The sequence below is a fragment of the Bombus affinis genome, chromosome 17, assembly GCF_024516045.1.
Source record: "Bombus affinis isolate iyBomAffi1 chromosome 17, iyBomAffi1.2, whole genome shotgun sequence".
NCBI lineage: Eukaryota > Metazoa > Arthropoda > Insecta > Hymenoptera > Apidae > Bombus > Bombus affinis.
Window position 1 is genome coordinate 832,294 of NC_066360.1, and position 24,640 is coordinate 856,933.

At 37.9% G+C, this 24,640-nt stretch overlaps 1 protein-coding gene across 5 annotated transcripts in view; it reads right to left on the bottom strand.

The window, feature by feature from the left end:
* LOC126926078 (lachesin-like) overlaps window positions 1-24,640 on the bottom strand; it is a 549,080-nt gene that overhangs the window by 253,825 nt on the left and 270,615 nt on the right. For 3 of the 5 annotated variants that reach the window (XM_050742189.1, XM_050742188.1, XM_050742190.1), the window contains one exon: window positions 20,222-20,268. The exons of the other annotated variants lie outside the window; for them this stretch is intronic. The gene's annotated coding sequence lies outside the window, so the exon portion shown is untranslated. The remainder of the gene's footprint in view (window positions 1-20,221; window positions 20,269-24,640) is intronic. 5 annotated transcript variants of the gene reach the window in all.

Sequence of the window (24,640 nt, forward strand, 5' to 3'; positions counted from 1 at the left end):
GGTTTGGTTTAGGTACAGGTTTGCTTTTAACATAAAATGAAAAGTACTTAGATTTATTTACGACATTTTTTCAAAGTTATATCGAATTTTGAAAAATATCGGATAAGAACAAGCTAAATTTTGAACGACGATAAGTAACGTTGAATGGTCTGTTATAAGTCGATCTATATACGTCTGCCTAAATAAAAATGAAAAAATTTTACTTGGAACATTTTTTTGCATAACGAGTAGCTTCGAAGATAATTGCGTGTATAACTTGAAATGGACCTGTTTGTGTTCTCCGATAGAAATACGTATATGCATGATAAATCTAAATCGTAAGAAACTCCTAAATGCCAAAATTGCCTACTAAAAACCTACTAAGTGGGGATTTCTGTATGGTTGATGCTCGCGATACTCCTACTTTGATCCTACGAATGTGGGATATGAATATTTATATACAGGGTATGGCCGATTAACAGGTACAAGCGGGCACAAGGCGATTCCTTATGAAAATAAGTCGAAAGCGCGGAATAAAGCGGTTCTTAACTAAACATGTTCGAACTTTATTTCCCTGCAAATGAAGCCCAGAATGGACAAATTTTATTTTACATTTTCGACTTGTCTTTGCACGTAGAACAACATCCTGTCGATTATTTAGCCACGTTCGAGTATACTTGATAAATTTTCAAACTCGATTTTCTCGAAAACTACCTTAAATGAAAAAATTTTATTGCAGATTCTTAAAAAACGCGCACGACCTTGAAAAAGACATTAAATGTTTCTTTCACCTGATTTATCTCTTGACATAATTTAAATGACACAAAAAATATTTCTTATATCATCAAAACCAAGAAAAATATTTAGCTGGCCTGTTTTAAAATATCTTCTATACATAGATACATGATAGTTTTGTACATATATTTTATGGACTTGTATTAAACTTTACGCGTGTAGGTACTCATTCCAAAATAATGTCGGTATTCCCTAACGAGTAATAATATACAGCATGTCCCAAACTTAAACGAGCAAGCCGCGAGAGCTTTACCTACAGACAAAAGCAGAAAAAAATGTTATACCGAGTTTGTCCATAAACGCTTTCTACAGACTGAGAAACAAATACTGTATGCATGAAATGGACAGTAATGCGGTTATTGAAACTCGGCAAAATTTTCAAAAACTGCGTAGTGCTATTAATCTCATTGTTGCTCGATATTAGGCGTGTACCCAGCGCAAGCACAGCACTTTGAAATAACGAATTAAAAACAGCATGTAATTACGTTTCATGGTACTATCATATTTCATGATTATTAACGTCACGGAGTTGTTATCACGCGATAAAAGCCATGTAACTATGCTACGACACAATAATATAGTCAGTTACTGTTATAATGGAAAATGCGTAGTTAGTTATTTCATGCGCACGATATTTATTTATAACTCTGTAACAAAGCGTTTATTGACAAATTTAATATCTTTCTCCATAATCTCCATAAGTTTGCAATACCCTGTATACTTCCTTTGTATTTGTGTGCGTTATTCAAAGATATTTCGCTATTAGACACTTTTTTTCCTGTATTAGACTTTTACAAATAACGTAATTCTTTTCCTGCTCAGAATAACGAGCGAACGAGTTGTAAGAACCGTCGACTATAAGATACTTAAGACGGTTAACAATCAAGCTATGTATCATGCACCTTAACAAAATGAGCTTCCATAAATGAGCTTTACATATTTACAAGAAGATCATATTTAAAATCTGCAAATTTAACGATATTATGTGGAAAACGATATATCGATGTAAAAACTATAAAAACAAGCTTTGCGTTCTAGGAATGCAAAATGATGTCGTAAAGCTATCAAATAGTACGTAGCTGGGTAATGGACTTACACCCGCGTCCATAAATCACCGGGTAATTATTCATTTTGACCAAAATCTTCATTAGAACAATACAACGCGAATACAATTTTCCGGCTTGATTTCATTGTTTAATTTTGTGATATATGGGTGATTCTACAGAAATGGGAACTTTTTGTAGCACTCACTCTTTAACACTGTTAAAAACGTTAAATTGTATTACGTTTGAAGATAATGAGAAAGATCATAAACGTGACTTTATAGGCAAGTTACGAAGAACCATCAGTTTAATTTATTTCTATTTAAAAATCACCTGTTGTACATGATGTATGTAATATATTATACATGATATAATTCTCACTTACGTCTCATGTATTATACAAAATGTACTCTACGACTTGTGCTCGATGAATGAATTTGAACTTGTTTTCTAATCTTCCCTTTTTATATATATTTTTACTATTTTATTATTTTATATACTGCACATTTATTTCCACTTTTATTTATTGGCAAATGGTGATAATCTTTGTCACCATTTTTACGTGTCAATCCCCTGTCTATAAAATTTTCTAAAAAAGTGATATCTACTTAGCTCTTGCATTTTATAACAAGCGACCAGTTATGATTAGCTAAAATTGTAGATCCGTTGACAATCTCTTGTTGCAGCCAATCATCCTTCCAATGCCCCATTTCGCATTGTATTCCAAGGTTATTATTGTTACCAAGTTTCATTTAATGTAACATGGATATAACATTCACATTCAACTTTTTTTTTAATACCAGAATTTTGAACGTTTAACATCAAAATTCTCAGTTCCTAGGTCTTACCTGTCAGACAGTATGACAGGGGACTGAGACGAGTATCCAAGGACCTGATATATGTGTGCGTCGATTATACTTATATTATATAGATGTCTAAAGAATGAGTAATAAAGTGTATGATCAATTACTTTTTAAATTATTAATTATTAATTATTTTTGTTTTCACTTTCTAGTTTAATTGACAACTATCAAGACTGGTAGTTAGTTTACGATCTAGGTAATTACAGATTGCTACTGATGTTTGATGTTGGATGCACTAATCCGATGGGAATGAAATGGATTCTTTGTGATAAAAAGTATACGGACTGTCTATTCCTTCGAGCGAAAAGTTTCGAATCCAATTGATCATACGAGATTTTTATTAAAATCTCAGTTTCCTGTAGATAAGTATTAAAGGAATACACATGTAGTTATTTATTGATATGTCCACCTTGTAGCAATACCAGCATGTCATCTGCCAAACCCGAAGCTTGTTACTAAATTAAATGGAAAAGTGTGTGAACAATAATTCCCACTTCAGTAGGATCACCCACATAACCAATATCAGTTTACGATAATGTCCGAATGTAAACATATGGATGCATAGTTTAAGGTAACATTTGCACGCACGACGTCAAAGCAAACTTTATAATTAAGCTAAATTTATAATTCCCAAAATTGAAAAGGAACGATGGGGAATAATTTCTTACGATTGAATAAAGTGGAGGAGATTTTTTGAGGATATAATTTCTCGCTTTCAATCGCAACGGAAGCTCGGTTCTTCGAAGGACGATGAATTCTGAAACGAATGATGAATCGCGCCCGACGAGAAGGACTCCGACAATAACTGAAAAACGGATGAATAAGAATGCACTCGAGTCGAGTGGCCAACTGGTCGCTGAAGGGAAAAGAAATCCTGCTAACGAACATCCTGCCATGAGATGCGCGATAGTAATTCCTGACTGAGAGTTCCGTCGCTCCGGAAAACCCGTTTTCAGGATGACGGCAGAGGGAGAAAACCGCATCTCCTTCGAAACGTCTCCTCCGATTGCTACGGATTTCATTCCATTTTTAGCTTGGCTTAACGAAAACTTTACTCCTCCACTTTATTACTCGGCAGAGTTATAATAATTGGATGAAATTCCTCGCCATAGCTCGTCTTCGCTGACAGATTATAGATTCAGTGAAATGTCCCTTCTGAACATAGCTTTCATCGTACAAATAAAAACCGATCTTACACAATCGAAAAGAAACGATGTAAACGTTTCTATTCGATAACTTTAATTTCCGAGAGTTGCGCTTTATTCGAATATTTATACAAGTTGTTTAAATAAATTTGTGCTTTAAACGAATATTTCGTTCGAATAATAGTTATGTAGCGGCACATGAGTAGAGGACAATTCAAATCATATTATTATTTTGCTTCGGAGTATCAAGATCGTTAGGATATAACGTAACGTAATAATAAATGAACCGGGGTAAAACAATGTCGCCGCTACATGTAACCGTCGAACGAAGACGGCGACCAGTATAAATAAAGGGACGCAACCGAAAAGAGTTCAGTATCGACGAGTATCTAGCGAGCATCTATCAAGTATTAATTAGCAATCTTACTTTGCAATTTATAGACTGTACGAGCGACTTAGCGAATATAGCCTGTATACTAACTTATTATTTTTAAACATATTCGACGGTTTCAAGCAATAACATTTAATAAATCTCAGGATCAAACATCCTCTATCTACAAAGGTGGTGACCCCGACGTGATCTAAGCGAAAGAGATAATCGTGAGAGCGCTATCAAAATTTTAATCAGGAGAATTCAAAATGACCAGTACCGAACGTACGAACCAAAGCTGAAAGTACGACGACCGGGTGTGACAACGTAGACTCGGTAAACATCTTATTCCGCGTACCACCGTTCTGGGTGGACGATGTTACGCTGTGGTTTCTGGTGCTGGAAGTGCAGTTCAGAACTGGCCGGATTACGAGCGACGAAGCAAAATTTCAAATAGATATTTCAAATATCGACATGCCGTACGTGCGGCTAGTCCGAGACATAGTGATCGCCCCATCGGAGACCGGACAGTACGAGTTCCTTAAGAAGGAACTTAGTGTGTAAGTTGATAGAAATTGAGCAAATAGGCGATAGGACATCATCCCAATTTTACCGGCATTTAAGAAACTTTGCCATCTCCTCGACATTGGATGACTTCATCCTCACCGTCTGGGAGGACCGACTACCGGTACATATGCAGGAAGTCTTGAGATTCGTGGAGGATAAGAATCCTGAAACGCGAATCAAAATTGCCGATCGTATACACGAGATTCGCCCGAAGGAAGGACGAATAGTCGCGGTTAGCGAACATAGAACGACAAAGAACAGCGAACGACAAAATCACGGCTGGTACGCGATGGAAGGCCGGCTGAATCGAGTCGAGGACGTATTAGACTCACGGCTAAACCAGATCCTGACGCGAATTGACGCGCTGAGCATCGACAACCATCGACGATCACGACCATGATCACGCTCACGCTCGCGGCAAGATAGACTATGTTTCTATCACGCAAGGTTCCGGGAACGCGCGAGAAATTGTTGCTACTATCGATAACCGAACAAACGAAAAGAACATCAGGGATAGGTACGTTACGTGGTCTGGGCGAAGAGTCCGATTTCCCGATTTCGGTTAGGCGTTGTAAATTATCGGACACGGGGTATACTGCGCAAATTTTAAAAACAGCGACGATCACGCAAAGCAGTGTAAACATTTGATATACATAACATAACAAAAACGTTGTCACTGCTTGGGGGTAATGTAGCGGCACATGAGTAGAAGACAATTCAAATCATGTTGTTGTTTTGCTTCGTAGTATCAAGATCGTTAGGATACATGTAATGTAATAATAAATAAACTTCGAGCAAAACAACATCGCCACTACGTTTAACTGTCGAACGAAGACGAATTCGAATTTTCCGATTTTCCCCCAACCAGTATAAATAAATGGATGCAACCGAAAATAGTTCAGTATCGAAGAGTTATCTAAGAGTTATCAAGAGTTATCTATCGAATTATCGACGAATTATCAGCGATCTATTTAACTGCCTTAGCGAATATTGTCTGTATATTCATTTATTTAATCATTTTAAATATACTTGACGATTTCAACAACGAGCCATCTCGTCATTAAACCTCACTGACCAACCATCCTCTACACATAAACCTCTACAGTTGCATATATTATTTCTAACATATTGTTCTATTTGTGTTTCTACTTAACTTTATTCAGGTAACTGTTTAAAGGTTATTCGAGTAGTTTTATTTACTGCCTCGCGTATATTTTGCTGACAAATAGATCAAATTCATGAGAAGTATGTTTCCTGTCTCTATTCGATTAAAATGAGTTACGGGATACTTTCATGTTTGATTTGTGTACAGGGTGCATGAACAGTAAATGTAAAAATGACTATGGTGAGCTTGTACATCTTTGGACCAGTGAACATTTGTAAGAAGAGAAACTTGTTTGTGAGATTCAAGGTCAAATTTTTATTACGTTGTATCGTACTCATCGTAAGAGCAAAAAGTCTCAAAGTTTCATTAATTCTCATAAATATACATCGGAGAATCGCTTTGGCGGTGGGTTTTGCACATGAAAACAATAAAAAATTCATTTAAACATACACTCTGGTTGACCGAGTTTTCGAGATATAGCGAATTTCTTCTTGAGCAAATTGTATTGCATTCGGACACAAGACGAGTCTGGAGACTTTTTGTCACTGACTGTTTTACTCTCTTTATTCTTCTAGGAGCTGTTCGTTGGATATCGAATTCTGTTCGTGAACAGGTAGATAGAATTATTCCAATATAAACTTATTCCAATAAACTCGTAAACGAGGTGAAATAGGGCATATGTTTGTATCAATTTTTGTATTTATGTCATATTCATCATGCAGATGCATATACCAGCATTCATTCGATTTTAATCTATAAATTACGAATTACGAATCCGTTATATAAAGAATGGTTCAGACAAGAATTGAATAATTTCGACTGGCTGATAATCCGAGGTGATTAGTTTTCTTGTAAATGGAAGCGACATACGTTTTTTTAAATCGAAATCATATAATTTTCAATGCACTAATCGATGCGTCTTGGCATTCTCTATAAAAAGTTATTATTCTTATTCGTATCTAGCTAAACTATAAGCTTACTGTAGTATCGTAAGGAAAAAGCCTGATTAGAGATCGATCAAAACAATGCCGTCTGTCCTTCTGTTGTTAGTCCACATAGGGAAAAAAGCCTATATGACTAAAGTCGCCTAGTTCTTGCGGAGCGTTAACAAAAGGGGATTAGAGAGAGGAAAAAATAACGCTAATGGAGGGGGACGATTTGAATTTAAGGAGTTGTTGATCGAGAAGCGTTGAGCGGTTGATCGAAAAGCGTTGAGCGGTTGATCGAGAAGTGAGAGTGAGTCGAAAGGTCAGAGCTAATCGAGGAGTCGAAGAGTAGAGTTGTTAGCATTGTCGTGTTGCGAGAGGTGTTAGCGTTGTTGAGAGTAGAGTTGTTAGCGTTGTCGAGTTGCGTGAGTGGTCGAATCAGAGTAAGATTGTTACATTTAGTTCCAAATTAAACGATCATCGTTTTCTGTCTAATTAATATCTGTATAACTAATTTATTGTAAATAAATTACAAATTATAGATAGTACTAGGAAAAATTTATACCTAAATTTCCGCGATACTATATTACCAGATATTTTCACTTTTATTTTGTAAAACCTATCGTGTAAAATACAAGGAAAACAGGTACAAAAGCCATATGTCTTCCCTTGCATTTCCTACGACAGTTTTCGCAAAATAAGAATTAAAGTATCTGCTAGAATAATGATTTCTCAACATAAATAGGATAATATCTTTTTATCGAGAATGTCAAGATCGATTGGTATATTAAAAGTTATATGATTTTGATTTAAGAAAGCGTATGCCATCTTTATATGAGAGGTACGTCATGTGCAAGTAATTTACTAATAATTCGCATTTGTAGATTTACAGATCAAACTCGAACACCCTGTATATCAATTTCATAATATTCAGATAATGATTTAAGGCTTTGCGCGTTGAAAGATTTAAACAAGACGTTCTCAATAGTTTCCGATAGTATTCAAATTGGACAGGTATGTTGGTTAATTTATGTAAATGTGGAATATGTTCAGATGAAAAGTAATCTTTCACAATTTCAACGCTATAAATCGCAATACTGCTCTGCTGAAAAATGAGGTGAACGCCTGCAATATGTGTCGCATGCCTCCTACTTTGTTCTTGTGTTAAATCACGGTAAATGACGCCATTTATTCGACTTTGAACGAATACAATACCAGTATTTCCATTCTATCCAATATCTGTCCCAATCACGATATTCGCGCTACTCATTTCATACTGCGCTTTCGTCAATTCCTTTTTTGGTACGTGGTACAAATCCTCTGAGTCATTGACATGGAATTCTTTCCCGTTTGCAAGTACTTGTAACTCTTTGCCATCTTCTCTTCGACTATACATATCGTTTTGCAAAGTTTAATTCTCTTTGTTCTATAGTCGATGAAAGTTTGCGGTATAATCATATCCGTTTCGAACAATATTACGCGACGAATGTTTCTAGAATTAGTTTTAACTTTGTCTTTGCGAGAATTTGGTGTGATGCGAGCCACAAGTTTGATGCCCGATGTTTGATGATGAAGATTTGATGTTTCGAACATTGCTCTTCTTTGCACCATGATTACTCACATCTTACTCTTTGTATACATCGTAATTTCGAAAACTGGTAAATTTTGCTTCTTGAACTCTAAAATAGTTTGAACTTTTCCTTTTCGCACCTCATTTTTGCGAATATTTTCCTAATAACAAGACTACTTGCGCGACATCCCAATTTAACCTCTCAATCCAAACAGATTGTAAAGTCATCTATCATCTATAATCTATTATTTGTCAATCATCCTCACTGCTACAAACAATAATTACATCCCCACTAATAAAAACCTTAACGTACATGGAGTGGGTCGTGCAAAAAAGCTTTCCTTCAAAGACCTTTAGAACAGAGAGACAGGAAAGTAAACAAACCGCAAAAGATCGTCTGCTGAGCATACAACTAAGACATTTTCAAACCCAAAGTCTATTCCTACACGGATCTTCACATCAGACGACATACTCCTAGGATTCATTAAAAACAGAATGAAACATACAAACATCCAAAGTACGAACTGTCAAGAAACACCACCATATACTCCACTTAGGACAAGCACAATGGCAGCAAAAACTTAACACTCTCAACTTTGCAGCTAACTCACTGTGCAAAGTATACAAAGCCCTACAAAGCAAATCTTCGACAATCCCTGCTTCGAAAACCGAAGCAGAATCTGCTTTTCCGAACGAAGAAAAGACAGAACTCGTAACGCACGCCTTATTCAATATTCACAATTCCACAAACTACATAATTTCACTTTGGGAAATTCTCTCTCCAAACTCACACCCATAACACCGTGTCCGCAATAACATTAAATGTACAAAGCCAGCCACAACCACTTTACAAAAATTCTAAAACCATTAATCGATCCTGGCAACTCAACAACTCCTAACGGAACACCATGTAATATATAAGAAATTTGGATTTAAAGCAAGCCAGTCGACAATGTAACAAGTTCTCAGATTCACCAAACACATCACATTCGAATTTAATGAAAGCAGATCCACAGCTTATCCAAGTTCTCAACTGCCTCACGAGAAGCTAATTATAAACATCGATAGGACGGTAGAATTTTACTTAACGCATTCATGCGGCGTTCTTTAAAGATTTCCTATTTAACAGTACGAGGGAACAGTGTCCCGTAGGAATTTTAATCGAATGGCCGTATTATACTTTCCTGTTTGGCAGTGTGGGCCTATCGTACTCATTTCGACATATGTTTATATAATATGTTTATATAAAGTATATGGCGCTTATTTCAATCTACGTTTGCTTCACTTCAATAATAAATGTAACATAAAACGACCGTCTGTCGATAACGAGAAGCATTCTTCCATTTTTAGTACGGGGCAAATGGGGCCAGTAGGATTTTTTGCTATATTGTGTTACTTTATTCTGCAAACACTCGATTAGTGTTTATTTCGTTGAGAAACGCGGCAAAATGACGGAAACATCAGCTTCGGAAATAGGGTAGATTCGATGAAAAAGGCACTGTACAGGAGGAAGATTCATAATGGCACCTATATATCCCATACAGCAGTAAACGTGTTAACAGATACTAACTGACCAACCTGGTGGCATACGCTCCACCAAGAAATAGATTAGAAAAGTAGTGAAATACGTCAGAATTATAAATAGGAACGATTAGAATCTAGTGTCCATTAAGTGGAAATGCCAGCGCATTATCGACGAGCTATAAGATCTACCTCTATAAAATATGATTATTGATATACAAGGCCTAGGTTCCAGCGGCAAAAGCGGTTATTCAAACTGCACAAAAAGACACAAAGTAGATTTTTAACCCTTTGCCATACCATTTAACTCGGAAGAATCCGGGCCCAAACGTTGCGTCCGAATGAATGGTCGGGAAAGGAGCCGAAGTGGCGGAGACAAAGTGTCGGAACTTGAAACATTCAATACATTTACATCAGGCCCGAGATTAAGACCACGAGTGGGACTCGTGATATTCACGTTTGACAAGAAATTAGACCACAAGCCTGCCTCGTGATATTCAAGTTTGGCTCAAAATTCTCATCACGACTAGACGCGTAAAAGTATGACAAGGGGTTAAGAATCATCACACACGTGAATGAATCTCAGCTTAAAAACTTTAAACAAACCACACTACGACCAGTGATAAGAAAAATACTCAATCGCAATATTTACGAAGTCCTACTCAAAAAGAAGAGAAACATCTGAAATCTTCCTAAAGACCTAATCTTATGTCCGCAGGTGTTTGAAACGTCTTCCTGCATAACTCGTAACAAATTTGTAGCGGCACAGGAGTCAAAAGACGACGCGAGTCGAGAGCGACTCGTGCTGTTGTTTTGCCTCAGGACATGGACTTGGCCTTGACTCAGAAATATAACGATAAACAAACTCCGGGCAAAAGAATGTCGCCGCTACCTGCAACCGACGAATGAAGACGAATTTGAATTTTCCGACTCTCCCTCGACCGGTATAAATAAACGGTCGCGATCACGATCGAAGAGTATCGAATAGTATCAAATAGTATTTATAGAGTATCTCCGAGTATTTATCGAGTTACGCGACGAACATTAACGAATATTTATTTCGCGATTTATAATTTGTACTAACGACTTACGTATTAGGCTGTACATTAATTTATTTATTTATTCGAAATATATTTGAAGGATTGCTATCTATCCTCGATCAATCTTCCACAAATCTAAAAATTCAATTTGTCGATAAAATTGATCCACTCTTAGCGATATTAAGCGAGTACAGCAAAACTGCTGTTTAGAGAACCGATATCTTGGGTGGCCTCAACTTCGACATATGTTGTCAAAATTAGCCCTCTGGGTGGTTTCCAAAATGTTTTAGCTGTCGATTGTTTGTTAAAACGTTATTAACGCTTTATACGGGAAGGGAGATACAAATACTTGGTACGTAATTATTTTGTTGCACATGGGTTAGAGTTCGGTTTAGGTTCCGTTAGCGAGGTAAAGCAATGAACAAACTAACCCAAACCGAACGCAAATCAAAACAGAATGGTAAATGTGGAAATATTTGTATACAACGCGTACATACTCCGCCCAGCGTGTTGATTCCTTAAATGTGTACCCAGTGTCGAAAAAGTACATTTTTCTTACATAAGTCGTTTTGTAACATACAACGAACGACGACTAAAAGCTTCTGAAAGTCATTCGGGATGGTGCTCTTCACAGCACGCGCGAAGATTAACCTCTTAACCTACAATAATGTTGGTACAGTTAGTGAGAGACGTGGTACGTCGATGTTATTGATTTATTATTTACTTCAAGATAATAAATCTTAATTGTTCAATGATCAATTGGTTGTAATTATTTATCAAACATTTTGCAAGATAAAAGTAGTTGTACCTTGCACGTGCATTTATATATCAAAAAGCATGTGCAATTTGCACAACTTTGAGCACTCAGTCAAACCGTGAAATTGCTCGACCGACCATGTTTTTTGTTACTTATTGACCATTGTAGCTTATGGCACGCGCTATTGGAACTTACATCGTAAGGTAAGGGGTTAAGGTCATTGGAAACCATTGGGTGACCGAAGCAGCAGTTTTACGTGCGTACTACTCTGTATACCATGAGTATTATTAAGATGGTCTAACCGCCTCAGACACCGCACTAAACACTCTCCGGGGAAGCGTCAAAGAGCAAACAATAAGTAGAAAATTCGGAAGGAACGCCGAGGCGTGTCGTTTGCGGGTGTAATTCGTGATAAAGAAGCTGCTCCAGCAAAATCTCCATTGTATAAACACCCGTTATATGATCATTCTGTTATTTTGACGTCTTGTTGTATGAACGGTACATTTCCTATTTTAATACTGTGTGTAAACGTACAAAGTGTTTACATACTTGCTTCTATAGGATTTTTATTACCCACAGACATAATTACGAACGAAGACGTAAATAAAATTCTTGAAAGGTTAAATTTAAAGAACCGCGATAATACGGTGAGAAATGCTTGGTTGAACGTGAAAAACAAAGCACTGAAGAGAGCAGGAGGTAAACTTTTGCTTCATGAGACAATAGAGGAAAAGAAGAATTAGACTCAAGTGCAAATAACATAGGTGAAGTCATTGCAATATTACATGGAATATCAGGATGCGACGTTTATGATGAATCCAGCGTAACACAGCGATTTGATAAAACGCACAATAATCGAGCACATTCTTCCAGACGTTACTTTGCAAAATCTGTCAAATGATGACTAAGAAATGAATAACCAACGTGCAACCAGTGATAGCTGTAACGAAAATGTACCACTTCATTTCGAGCCATTCACAAATATGAAAGCAGAGCTTAGATTATTCGAAATCTAGAGGAAATGTCATTTAACTGGCAAGAAAATTTTGGATCCGTAGGTTTGATTTCTTTAATTTCGTAAAGCAGTGATTTACAAATAAATCGTATACATTTTAATTCATTTTATCTTAAATGTTAAATCAAATTGTGTGCTAATCGCTTGTTATGTGAAAATTTTTATTATGTTATTTTAGAATCATTCTAAGTTGTCTGAAAGGTTTTCAGAGTTGATCGAGCAGGTTATGGATTAGTCTGTAAATGGTCTGAATTTAGAATAGAAGGGTGTACAAAATCTACAAAAATATGTCTGGCAGATAGGATTTGTATCTATTATAACAGTTTCAAATATAGTGCTATCGGAAATTTTAACATTATACTGAATAAATTGCAAATTATATTACATATTCATTGTTAGCATTCCATTTTCATTAAATTATTCTAAATTAAATGAAATGGACGGTTTTAGACAAATATTCAAACGTCGAATGAAATATATTGCCGCCTGTAGGTACTTTATTTCAAATCCGGAATGTTTTATAATTATTAAATGCTCTTATTAAAATTTCTTTATTAAATGTCCTTAATAAAATAATTTTCAATATCAGTTTATATACTAAAACTGATGAATTGAGATTTGTTACATGTCTTGAATAAAAAGTTTGTTTTGTGAATAAGAAAACGAGGACTATAAAACAGCAAAGCTGGACCTATTAAATAAATGAAATGTCATAAAGACATACACATCGACAAAGACAAAGACATACATTCAAATTACCCTGTAACGTAAAATAAAATGATAATAATAAAATTTCCATTTAATAAATTATATTAACGTTTTAAAATTTCTGTAAATATCCCATGCTAAATATTGAAGTTTCGTCCATGAAATTAAATAACTTTTATATAAAATACTTTTTCACGTGTACAAAAGTTAGGAAAATAATAGCGCATATGGTACATTTAAATCAAACACACTATATATTTAGATTAATAAAACGTCATAAAGCCTGTGTTAATGAAAAACTCCTTTTACTTTTAGTTGCTATAATGAGGTCAAGTAGGTCAAAAATTTAATATAAATTTGTGTCTGAAAATAATTTATTGAAAAGTTATAGCGTCCAAAAATTTGTATCAATTCTTTTGATAACTATAACAAATATTCGAAATTTTTTCTTGCGGTAATAGTAGTAAACGCATTTTGAGAATGAGAATTCTCAGTCAATGAGAATTCTCAACTTCTTTTTACCTACTTAATTCCATTAACACGTAGTATAAATTTGGACCTTTTCGAGCACCCTGTATAGTTTTTCTCAATTTATTCTCATCTTCTCTTCAAATATTGTATCTGTCAGCGTTTCAAAGCAAATACAACGTTCATATACTGTATAACCTTTGCGTGTATATTTCAGAATGTCTCATAACCGCAACAGTCCAAACCCATTATCGTTACACATATGTACATGCATATACGATTTCGCAGCCGTAGGCTTTCTGGTTATGTGCCTATTTGCAGCTACGCTCCATTATTTTTTACATTTACCAATACACGTACGTTTGAACAAATTAAAAATACAGTAAAAGTAAGCGAAGAAAGAAGTATATATATGTTTAAGAAATGTGTAAGAGATACACACACACACAAAAGTAAATATATCCAAGTTGCATTTATTTAGAATGTTCTGAATATCTTCGTTATTGCGGATGAAAGAAGTTGCATTTTCAACTCTTAATGAAACTTTGTTGTATGTGTACAACTTCCATTGTCGATACAGAAGATGTATTACAAATTTATTCAATTCGTTAATTTGTAAATACTTGATAATAAACATTATCAAATTGCTTTGATGATAGAAACGATATAATATACGACTTTATCATAATGTAATTATAATATAAATGGAGGATCTCATTTACCTTTAGAAATGAGAAACAATAAGAATACATTGTCTAATTCTTTATCATGTGGTATGTATTGGATCATAAGAAAATGGACACTAATACAATTAACGTTGATAAACTTCCTACATTTTTGATAATATTTCATTATTAATTTTACTTGTACATATGGCTCATTTGCTGCGACAACGATATAACTCAAAAGCCACAATCTTAGGGAAAACGAGTTTGAATGTTCTAAGCTTTCGTGGTAATGCAACATGCTCTTATAGAACCCTACCAGTAAAAAGTACAGGGAACAACTGTTCTCTGGGTACCAATAACCAAATAACTGTAAATTTTGAGCTCTGTTATTATTGCAACGAATGAGTGATACGTGCCAATGAAAATACAACGAGCTGTAAATGTAATATATAGAAAATAGATAAATAAAGAGGAGCAAGGTGGAAAGAAGAAGCAAAGCAAACGTACACGGGAAAAGAAAGGAAAGCTCGGATCTTATCAGCATGGGATAAGCAGAGTCCTAGCTCTAATTTTAGATTCCTACGTAAAGGTAAGTAGAACTGAACACCCCAATGCTTTTGATGGCCTTGTTAAGCGGTGGATTGACTTTCTCCAACTAGTTGTCCAACTCTCAATGAGATACAGTCTTTTGAACTAATTCCGTGGCGGTATGGCAGTACTCGGAAATACGGTATAAGTGAAAACAATTAACGTTAAAAGCAGGATTTTTCTACCTTTAGCGGATAGTTGAAGACGATGGAAAACTTTGTAAATTAAATGACTCGTGTCAAGAATTTCTAATAAAGCTTCAAACTAAGATTCAGAGGAATTCTTTATATGGAGTTTCTGTTTTAAAAGAAATTGTATCCACAAGACTGTGTCTTTGATATCAACATTAATAATTATATATAATAATTATTTATTGTAAAACAAAGATATTTCGAAATTCGCATATTCTGATATTTTTTGTAGGTGGGCGCCTAAGGCTCATGGAATTCTCATGGATTCTCTATAAAAAATTATTAACCTACTTGTGTAACCTAACTTATATGTCGGAGAGTCAGTAGGATTAGAGGTGTGGGCAGGCAATGAATCTTCACCAGTAGTAGCCATTGTCAAGGTATGGTCCAGAATTTATTGACACAAGTATGGAGATGTGATGTTTGACAAATAAACTGCGGCGGTTAGGTACTCGCGATGCGAATGACAATAGTCTTAGGTCCGATAACGAATCCGCGGTCAACGGGACTCTTTTATTCTTTACGCGTCGGCAACGCCCAGGTGGCACTCTCAGTTAGCACGCGAAGTAAGCACTCTATCGAAATTATACCTTAGTCGATGAAATTGTACTCGAAGCTCTCACGGTGACGCTGTCTAGGAAAAACTGCTCCGCTCTCTAGCGGCACTAGGTCTTTTATATTCGTGGAGACAAGTCTTCGTTCGGAGAGTGAGGGAAATTGCCGTTGTTGTTAATTGGTCAGTCTTTGGAAGTGTCCTTCGCGGAAAAGACTGTTTGCCTATTTTCGTTAATTAAGGTTTAAGGTTTATGACGGGTCATTAGGCTGGCTGCCGATATTTTGCGAATATGTCTCGACAACCAGCAATCGACCTACCCATAGAATAGGGTCTGCTTATGGCGAGCAATGAGACAGAAACCATTAGTGTGCTTACTGTCGAGTGCCGTTACAACTATTTCTTTTTATGGCGGGCTATAGACTTTTCCATGACTTTGTTAGAAAAATGTTCGTCCCTTGACCGCGGCTACGTTCGGTGACTGGTTGTCACCTCGAACCCAAACTCATTCTCATAGATTGCAGGCAATTACAATTGGGCTGAAGGACGATGATTGTTTAACTACGGCTATGGTGGAATCCAAACTACAATATTAGGGGTTTTTCCCCGGTTTCGACGGAAGGCTCCGGTGTCTCTCCATCTCCGACACGGCCATTCTGACTATCACACGTCCTCGAGTGTAACGTGGTAACTTAATTTACCAGCCGGGGCCTCCACCACGCAAAAGTTAACCTGGCGCTCCTCTCTCGTAGCAGGGTTTCCTCTACGTAAGGTCCGGCAGTTGGGCGCGATGTGGCCCTCCTCGTTACACCTGTAGCAGGACACTTTCGAAGACGTGGCAGCCCGGTTTTCCCCTGGTTTTCGATTGCGTTTCTCCGCCTCCAGTCTTGTCCTCCCGCGACACTCAAATGCTTTATGTCCGTGTCTACCACAGCGGTAGCACTTGTGTTGGGAGTCAGAAGGCTTATGCCGTTTAGCTTCGGGACCCGAGGAGGAGTTGCTTACTGAAGACGCCGGCCTCTTCACCGAATCGGAGAGCACTGTCATTTCGCCTGTGAACTGGTCCTCGGTCTTGATATCGTTTGTGAGTGCTATCCGTAGGACGCGCAGGTCCTGTGAACCTATATGAAGGAGCACGGCAGCGTTGACTATCTCGTCCTTGGTACACCTTTCCCACCTCGCCATCAGGAAGGAACGTAAACGGCTACTGTAATCTCCCAGGGTTTCACCCTCCAGTCGTGCTCCATTCTTCATCTTCCATAGCGCCGTGGCAGCTGTTTCTTTCCCATCAAAGCGTGTAAGGAAACGGTCTTTAAACTTTGGCCAAGAGGAAACCTGGGTGGCAGGTACTTGCGTAAGCCACTGCGCTGCCGAGCTTTCTAGAGCGGCACTCAAGGCACAAAGTAGCGCACTGCCTTGCAAAGGTTTTTCTTCCATGATCACGTCAACAGTCGCACACCATGCGGCTGGGTCGGATCCCAAGCTTCCGGGGTTAAAACGTGGTAGCGAAAATTTTTAAAGTTCCACCCCATCTTTCTTTGTTAGTGTACGAAATACGTCACGCATGAAATCCATTTGCTGTTTCATCGTTGTTAACAAGTCCTTGTATCCCACTTCTGATGTCGGAGAGTCAGTAGGATTAGAGGTGTGGGCAGGCAACGAATCTTCACCAGTAGTAGCCATTGTCAAGGTATGGTCCAGAATTTATTGACACAAGTATGGAGATGTGAGGTTTGACAAATAAACTGCGGCGGTTAGGTACTCGCGATGCGAATGACAATAGTCTTAGGTCCGATAACGAATCCGCGGTCAACGGGACTCTTTTATTCTTTACGCGTCGGCAACGCCCAGGTGGCACTCTCAGTTAGCACGCGAAGTAAGCACTCTATCGAAATTATACCTTAGTCGATGAAATTGTACTCGAAGCTCTCACGGTGACGCTGTCTAGGAAAAACTGCTCCGCTCTCTAGCGGCACTAGGTCTTTTATATTCGTGGAGACAAGTCTTCGTTCGGAGAGTGAGGGAAATTGCCGTTGTTGTTAATTGGTCAGTCTTTGGAAGTGTCCTTCGCGGAAAAGACTGTTTGCCTATTTTCGTTAATTAAGGTTTAAGGTTTATGACGGGTCATTAGGCTGGCTGCCGATGTTTTGCGAATATGTCTCGACAACCGGCAATCGACCTACCCATAGAATAGGGTCTGCTTATGACGAGCCATGAGACAGAAACCATTAGTGTGCTTACTATCGTGTGCCGTTACAACTATTTCTTTTTATGGAGGGCTATAGACTTTTCCATGACTTTGTTAGAAAAATGTTCGTCCCTTGACCGCGGCTACGTTCGGTGACTGGTTGTCACCTCGAACCCAAACTCATTCTCATAGATTGCAGGCAATTACAATTGGGCTGAAGAATGGTGATTGTTTAACTACGGCTATGGTGGAATCCAAACTACAATATTAAGGGTTTCTCCCCGGTTTCGACGGAAGGCTCCGGTGTCTCTCCATCTCCGACATATAATTAATACAACTTTTATATTGTAAAACTCATCGTATGAAAGAAAAGGGAAATAAACACAAGAAAGGTGCCTTACGTCTTCCTTCGTATTTCATACGACAGGTTTTACAAAAAAAAAGTTAAAATATCTACTAAACTAATGGTTTTCCAATATTAGTAGGTTAATAATCCCATTTAAAACAACATCGATGACTTTGAGATCTCGAAAAATATGATCTGGTCGTATTTTTTTGTTCACCATAATATTTTCTCTGTTCAAAGCGAACAATTTGTTCTTTTAGCATTTTTATTATTAAAGACATCGGAGATAGCGCCCTGTAACAATGTTAGTGGGACACCCTGTCTACTTATTTTCATATTAAGGTAGCTTAACTTGAACGTGACAAGAATTATTTACAAAGTTACGGGAAATTTAAAGAAAAAGCCGCTTTTTAATTAGTTTGGAAAGAATTACTTTCGTCATACTTTAACATACGATGGTACCTATATTTAAATAAAGTGCTAAGAAGAGATTAGTTAAAACACGGGGCATAATAAAAAGTCGACAGAAAGATTTCAAATGCTAAAATATAAACTATTGTGATTTCATAGCAATAAACAAGTTTGATTCGGAGTAGGTAGTAATCGAGAAATTTGGAAATATAACTGTACATGTACTTACGTTTCACTCTCCAGTACAGCTGTGTTGGTTGTGTTACAAAATGGTGTATCATGCTATTATGTCTTGGTTTTCCGTATTAGTCAATTCAATTACGGAATATCACGTAAATAGCCTGTTCGTTGAGTGGGTTTGCCATATTCCACGATTAATCAACTCGTTCATTCGATGCGGTTACATGTCGGATAACATTCAATCGATTCAAATAATTCTCTTTGATGTTGCTGACATACGAGGTGATATTCGCCGAGTGAATTATACCATAGTCGAGTGAATTAAATTGTAAGTGTTATGCCCGTTTATACCGATGCATTGATTGTCGATAAGTGATACATATCGAAGCTGGAACAACTGATTTCACCAAAGTCTATCGATCTTCACTTATGATCCTACAGATACTATATTTTAATAACACAGTTCTTTAATCGTCTATTTGTGACACGTTTTTCATTCCCCTTTTGAAGCAATCATAGTTCCTAATGCTGCTGTCACATGTTTACCTTTTACCACATTTCATAGCCATTTATTTCTATAAATGCATTTCTGAATCCGTTTAATTAGAAATTTAATTCACCGCAATTATTAGTATATAGTAATATACTTAGTTATTTAAATTAAAATAGGTTATCTAACAGAGGTTGCGATATTAGGGTACATATTATTTAAAAACATTAGGTTGTCCGAAAAGTTTCTTTCGTTTTATGAGGAAATAATAGATGCATAACGTTTCTTGTTTTATATTATTTTGTCGAATTACGTACGATCCATTTCGTTCTGTTGAGATAAACACCGCGACATTTTACAAACTTGGTTTCACATTTGTATGAAGGTGCACTATTGTAAAAAACACATTCACGAAAGAAAGATGCTTTTCAGACAACCTAATATTTAGAATGAATTTTAATCAGCGCGTTATGTGGCTACTTTGCAAACCACATCATGTGTACGGTATTTTACGTACAGCCTTACGACCGTGTCATTGAAAATATAGAAATCAATTTCTTTAAATAATATTTAATATACTATATATAAGCATTTGAGCTGATTGCATTTCATAAAGTATTGAAATTCAAGTGGAGATTTTAAAGTGATTAATACACGCACCTACTACAATAAAAACTACAACTAAAATGGGAAATGTTCCATTGCTTCTCTCGATATTCGATTTATTTACTAACCTGTACACTTTCATTAAAAGGGGAAGCGTAGGCAGCCGGCAGCTTTTCTGTAAGTAAATTAAACGTATGTAAATAATAATATATTCAATATCATATGTAACATAAGAAAACTTGAAAATATTTATATGTCGGGTTAACGTTCGCTTCATGGGCGTGTAACGAATCATTCGGACTAGCCATCGTTGTTGTACAATAGATTATATTTACTAGTATGAATATTGATTTTTACAAAGTTTGACAAATAACCGTGGTGATTAAACACTCGAGATGTTAGTGACAATGTTCTTAGGTTCAATAACGAATCCACGGTCAACGGGTAACTCAAAGTAACGTTTTCTGTGACGCTCGGTATAATAAAGCACGTAAAGACGATGTGTCAAACTCTCCAAGGCGATCGCAAGAATAATAGACTGATGGGAATTTTCCTCTCCTTACGATAGCGTTTGTTCGTTGCATATTGCCCGGGAATATCAACAAAATTCCAGCCGCCGTTGCTAGGCAGACCCGCGTAGAGCTAACATTGCTCCTGCCCGGAGTTTGATTGTTAATACAACGTGTGTCCCACAATATTGGCACTTCTCTGTTAGATAAAAACGTTCATCCCGTGACCGTGGCTATATTCGGTGACCAGTTGTGTCACCTCGAGCCCAAGCCCGCCGTCACTGTTCTAAATCTACTATTTTTAAATCTTATCATTTAAGTACAGCTATAACAAGTAGCCTAGACTAAAGTATTGGGGATCTTCCCAAAAATTCCAAAAGAAAGAAAGACATATATTTTACCAGCACAAGTACTCAGCATGTAAACCTATATAAGAACTAAATATACGTATTTGTACAAGACCTAAAGTAACAGTTATGTATACTCAACATTTGCTTCGATTTAGAGCTTCGCGGTCAACTCAAGTTCACCTTTTTTATAGAGCGTTGAATTTGTCTTTTCATTGGCTAAAACGTAGCAGAAAAAAGGTATATTACCTTTGAAAAAACTTTAGGTGTTCGACCGTTCGCGGAGAAACGCGATCGCGAGGTAGCGAGTCAACGTGAGTCGTAGATTCCCGTTACGATTATACAATCGACGCCACGAAATGATCGATCCCCTATTTCGTTTAGAATAATAGAGGTGGTTGAATTGATTACGTTGAGGATATCAGATGTATAAAGAAAGAAACGCGTGGATAAATTGTAAGGTAAAAAATACATTTTAATAGAGAAGTGTAATTACAAGTATGAATACAATTTGAGCTGGTCCAGATCCGCACGCTAGCAGTGTTACCCTATAACTGAAAACCTCGAAGCCAATGCCACAAAGACCAGGCCACGCACCGAGGGCATACATTACGCATCCTTACTGCGTACCCTTAATAGTCTTAAGGACTGTTCCAAGGACCATCCATAAACCAATAACACTTACAGGGCCAATAAACCAAAAGTTTAAGTTTATGGTGGGTCCTTCTCCCAGTCTTTTGTCTATACCCTGTCGATGGCCTCAGTTGCTTGAAAAAACTAAAAAGATCAGATGTAGAGTTTTCTGAGAAGTGGTGATCACTTCAATAGATAACACTGAGTTAACAGGTTACAATTTACACTTCTCCAACAATTGACTACACTTATTCCAACAATTTGTAGACATAGAGAGTTACGCTCGGTGCATATTAATATAAGTGACATAGATGACTCATGTGAGGATGAGAACTAATGAAGAGATGTTGACTGGTCTAAGGACGATGAACCCGTCTAGAGATGTTGACTGATCTATAGATGTTGAACCAGTGAAGTTCGATGACGATACTGTCGCAGAGGAAAACTTTTGCTGGATATTGGTCGCCTCACCACTGGTGGCTTGCGGGTGGAAATCTCGAGAAAAATAGGGAAATCCACGTTTCCCCACTTTTTACCTAACAAAGCAATAACCATAAGGAACGTCTCGTCTTAAATATATTTTATAACGATACAGTTTCTTGGGATTATTGCGACTAATTATATTTGCACAACTAGTGTCGCTTTGACCCAGGGATGGATTCCGGATTACGCATAGAGACACCGGTCGTAACATCTACCCGCCGTTGAGAGTGCGTCTCTTATGCAACTTTTATCCAACTCTTTCGCGCTTGGTGGTTATCCGGACTCGTTTGGATCGGCGTGACAAAGTAGAGGGGCCAGCCGTTTGACGCCACGACCCAAGATACTCGTTGCCGTCTGCACATTAGCTGTCCGGATGATTCCATCGGCTCCTTAATCTTAATGACGCAGCCCAAGGACCACTGCATAGATGGAATGTTATCTTCCCTAAGGATTACGATAGCGCCTTCTCGAGTGTCATGACTGCCTTTGCTCCACTCATTACAGCTGATTAATTCGGTTAAGTATTCCCGGTGCCAACGGCTCCAGAAATGCTGTTTGAATCGATCGACGAGCTGTCAGCATAATAACCGGCTTGGTTATCCGCAAACTCGTTAGTGTATCGCCAATTAGGAAGTAACCGGGAGTGAGGACAAGGAGATTATTGGAATCTGAAGATTAGAGTCAGTGGACGGGACTTGCCGACGACGCATATGGGATGGCGTTTGAATGATTTCATCGCGGCTTCTCATAGTGATTGGGGGGGGGGGGGAATAAAGAGCAATTCTATCTGCCTGTCGACCAGAAAAACCTTTTTTTTCCTCTCCTCGCGGAAAAAAAAGGTTACGACAATATCATTATCCAGCTTGATTTCAACCCCCATCTCGGATTCAAGCGCAGTCTTCTCCCACCACTCATCTGGAGCACTTAAATAACAGCTCGACATCATCCAGGTCGTCCCCACAATCCCAGCAACTAGTATGCGTCTCCTTATGCCGTCTCGATCCTGTGCCGGTAATAAGATACTGTGCTCGGTAAGGATTTGCATCACATAATAATTTATCTTCACTTTTCTCTTAATGAAGATCAGGGGATCCCTGATCAGTCTTCTAGTCCAATTGTAAGGATTGTGGAACGTCCATTCCAAAATCCACTTGTCCTCGGCCTCTTGCTTCAGGCTCTTCAATTTTTCCATCAAATCATGAACCTCGCTAAACAGATTTTCGCTAAAGCACTTCTTAGCTTCGTACTCCTTCCACAGGGGCCTGACCTTGATATGTATGTAGTATCGTGGAAAAAAGACCTAAAAAGATATCGGGTAAACCGTAAACAATGTCGCAATAGCCGAGGCGTCCTCGGGTCCATCAATGTGTCGTCGGTCCTTCAATGGAATAGTTTCGTAGAAAAATCCTACGTGACCCTGGCCACGGGTGTTTGCGGAACACATGCGTGGTGAGGCGAAGAAAAGACAAAGGGATGCTAGGACAGTTAGTGTTAGTTGAGAAGTCAGAGAGAGTGAGTGGAGGAGCCATCGAAAGTATGAATCGGGAAGTTGAAAACCGAGTATGATAATAAGACGTACGACGATATTGTAATCAGTTTTTTCGTATTGAGTATTGCTTGTTAAATTAAACTTAACTCCAAATAAAACATCATTACTTGTCCTTACTCTAAGCCCCATTAAGATACTACATGTATGGTCATGTTGTCCGTTACCAAACACAGTGCCCCGTGCGACACCGTCCTGTATGCCGTTGACGTACGAACCAACGCTGTCCGTTGCACACTTATCAGGATCTTCTTATTCGTCTCTATGCTGAGGGCAGATGGCCATATCGGCGCGGCATACAAGATTGCCGATTCCCAGACACCGTAATATAGTTTCCTCGCGGCGTCGGTGGGTCCGTTAACATTCGGCAACAAGCTCCTAATGGCTCTTACAAACCTCTCCGCTTTGTCACACACTTGCTCCAGGTGGGGGGAATACCTCCTAGTATTGTCCAAAAGCACCTCCAAATATTTTACCGTGTTTCTGGTGATGATCTCCCCTCCACCCACGTCAATCTTCGAAACCTTCGGGACTCGCCTCCTGGTAAGTAAGATAATCTCCGTTTCCTCCTGCGCCAAATGAAAACTCGTATCCAATTTCATGGCTTTACGGACCCTGTCGCCGATGTCCTGCAACTTACGCATAATGATCACCACAGCCAAATCATCCGCAATCGCATTCAAATCCTTAACCGGGTCCAATACTTTCTCTTGAAAGTATTGGAGCTCTTTGGAGAAAGTATTGGAAAGTATAGAGCTCTTGCTCATCATACACTAGGTTCCGCAACAGTAGATCTATTACCGACCCCTGAGGTACCTCCGCATAAACATTCCTCCTCACCGTACCATCACGGCAGTACGCCACAATTTTCCTCTCCGAGAGGTAATGACTCAATCCGTTATTCGCAGATCTTGTCCCTCTTCTCCATGCGTCTGCGAGATCTGAAACCTATGCACTTCGTCTTTCTGCTCTACTCGTCTGGTGATGAAAAGATCCTCCAGAATTTTCGCCACTCTGTCTTTACGGAAA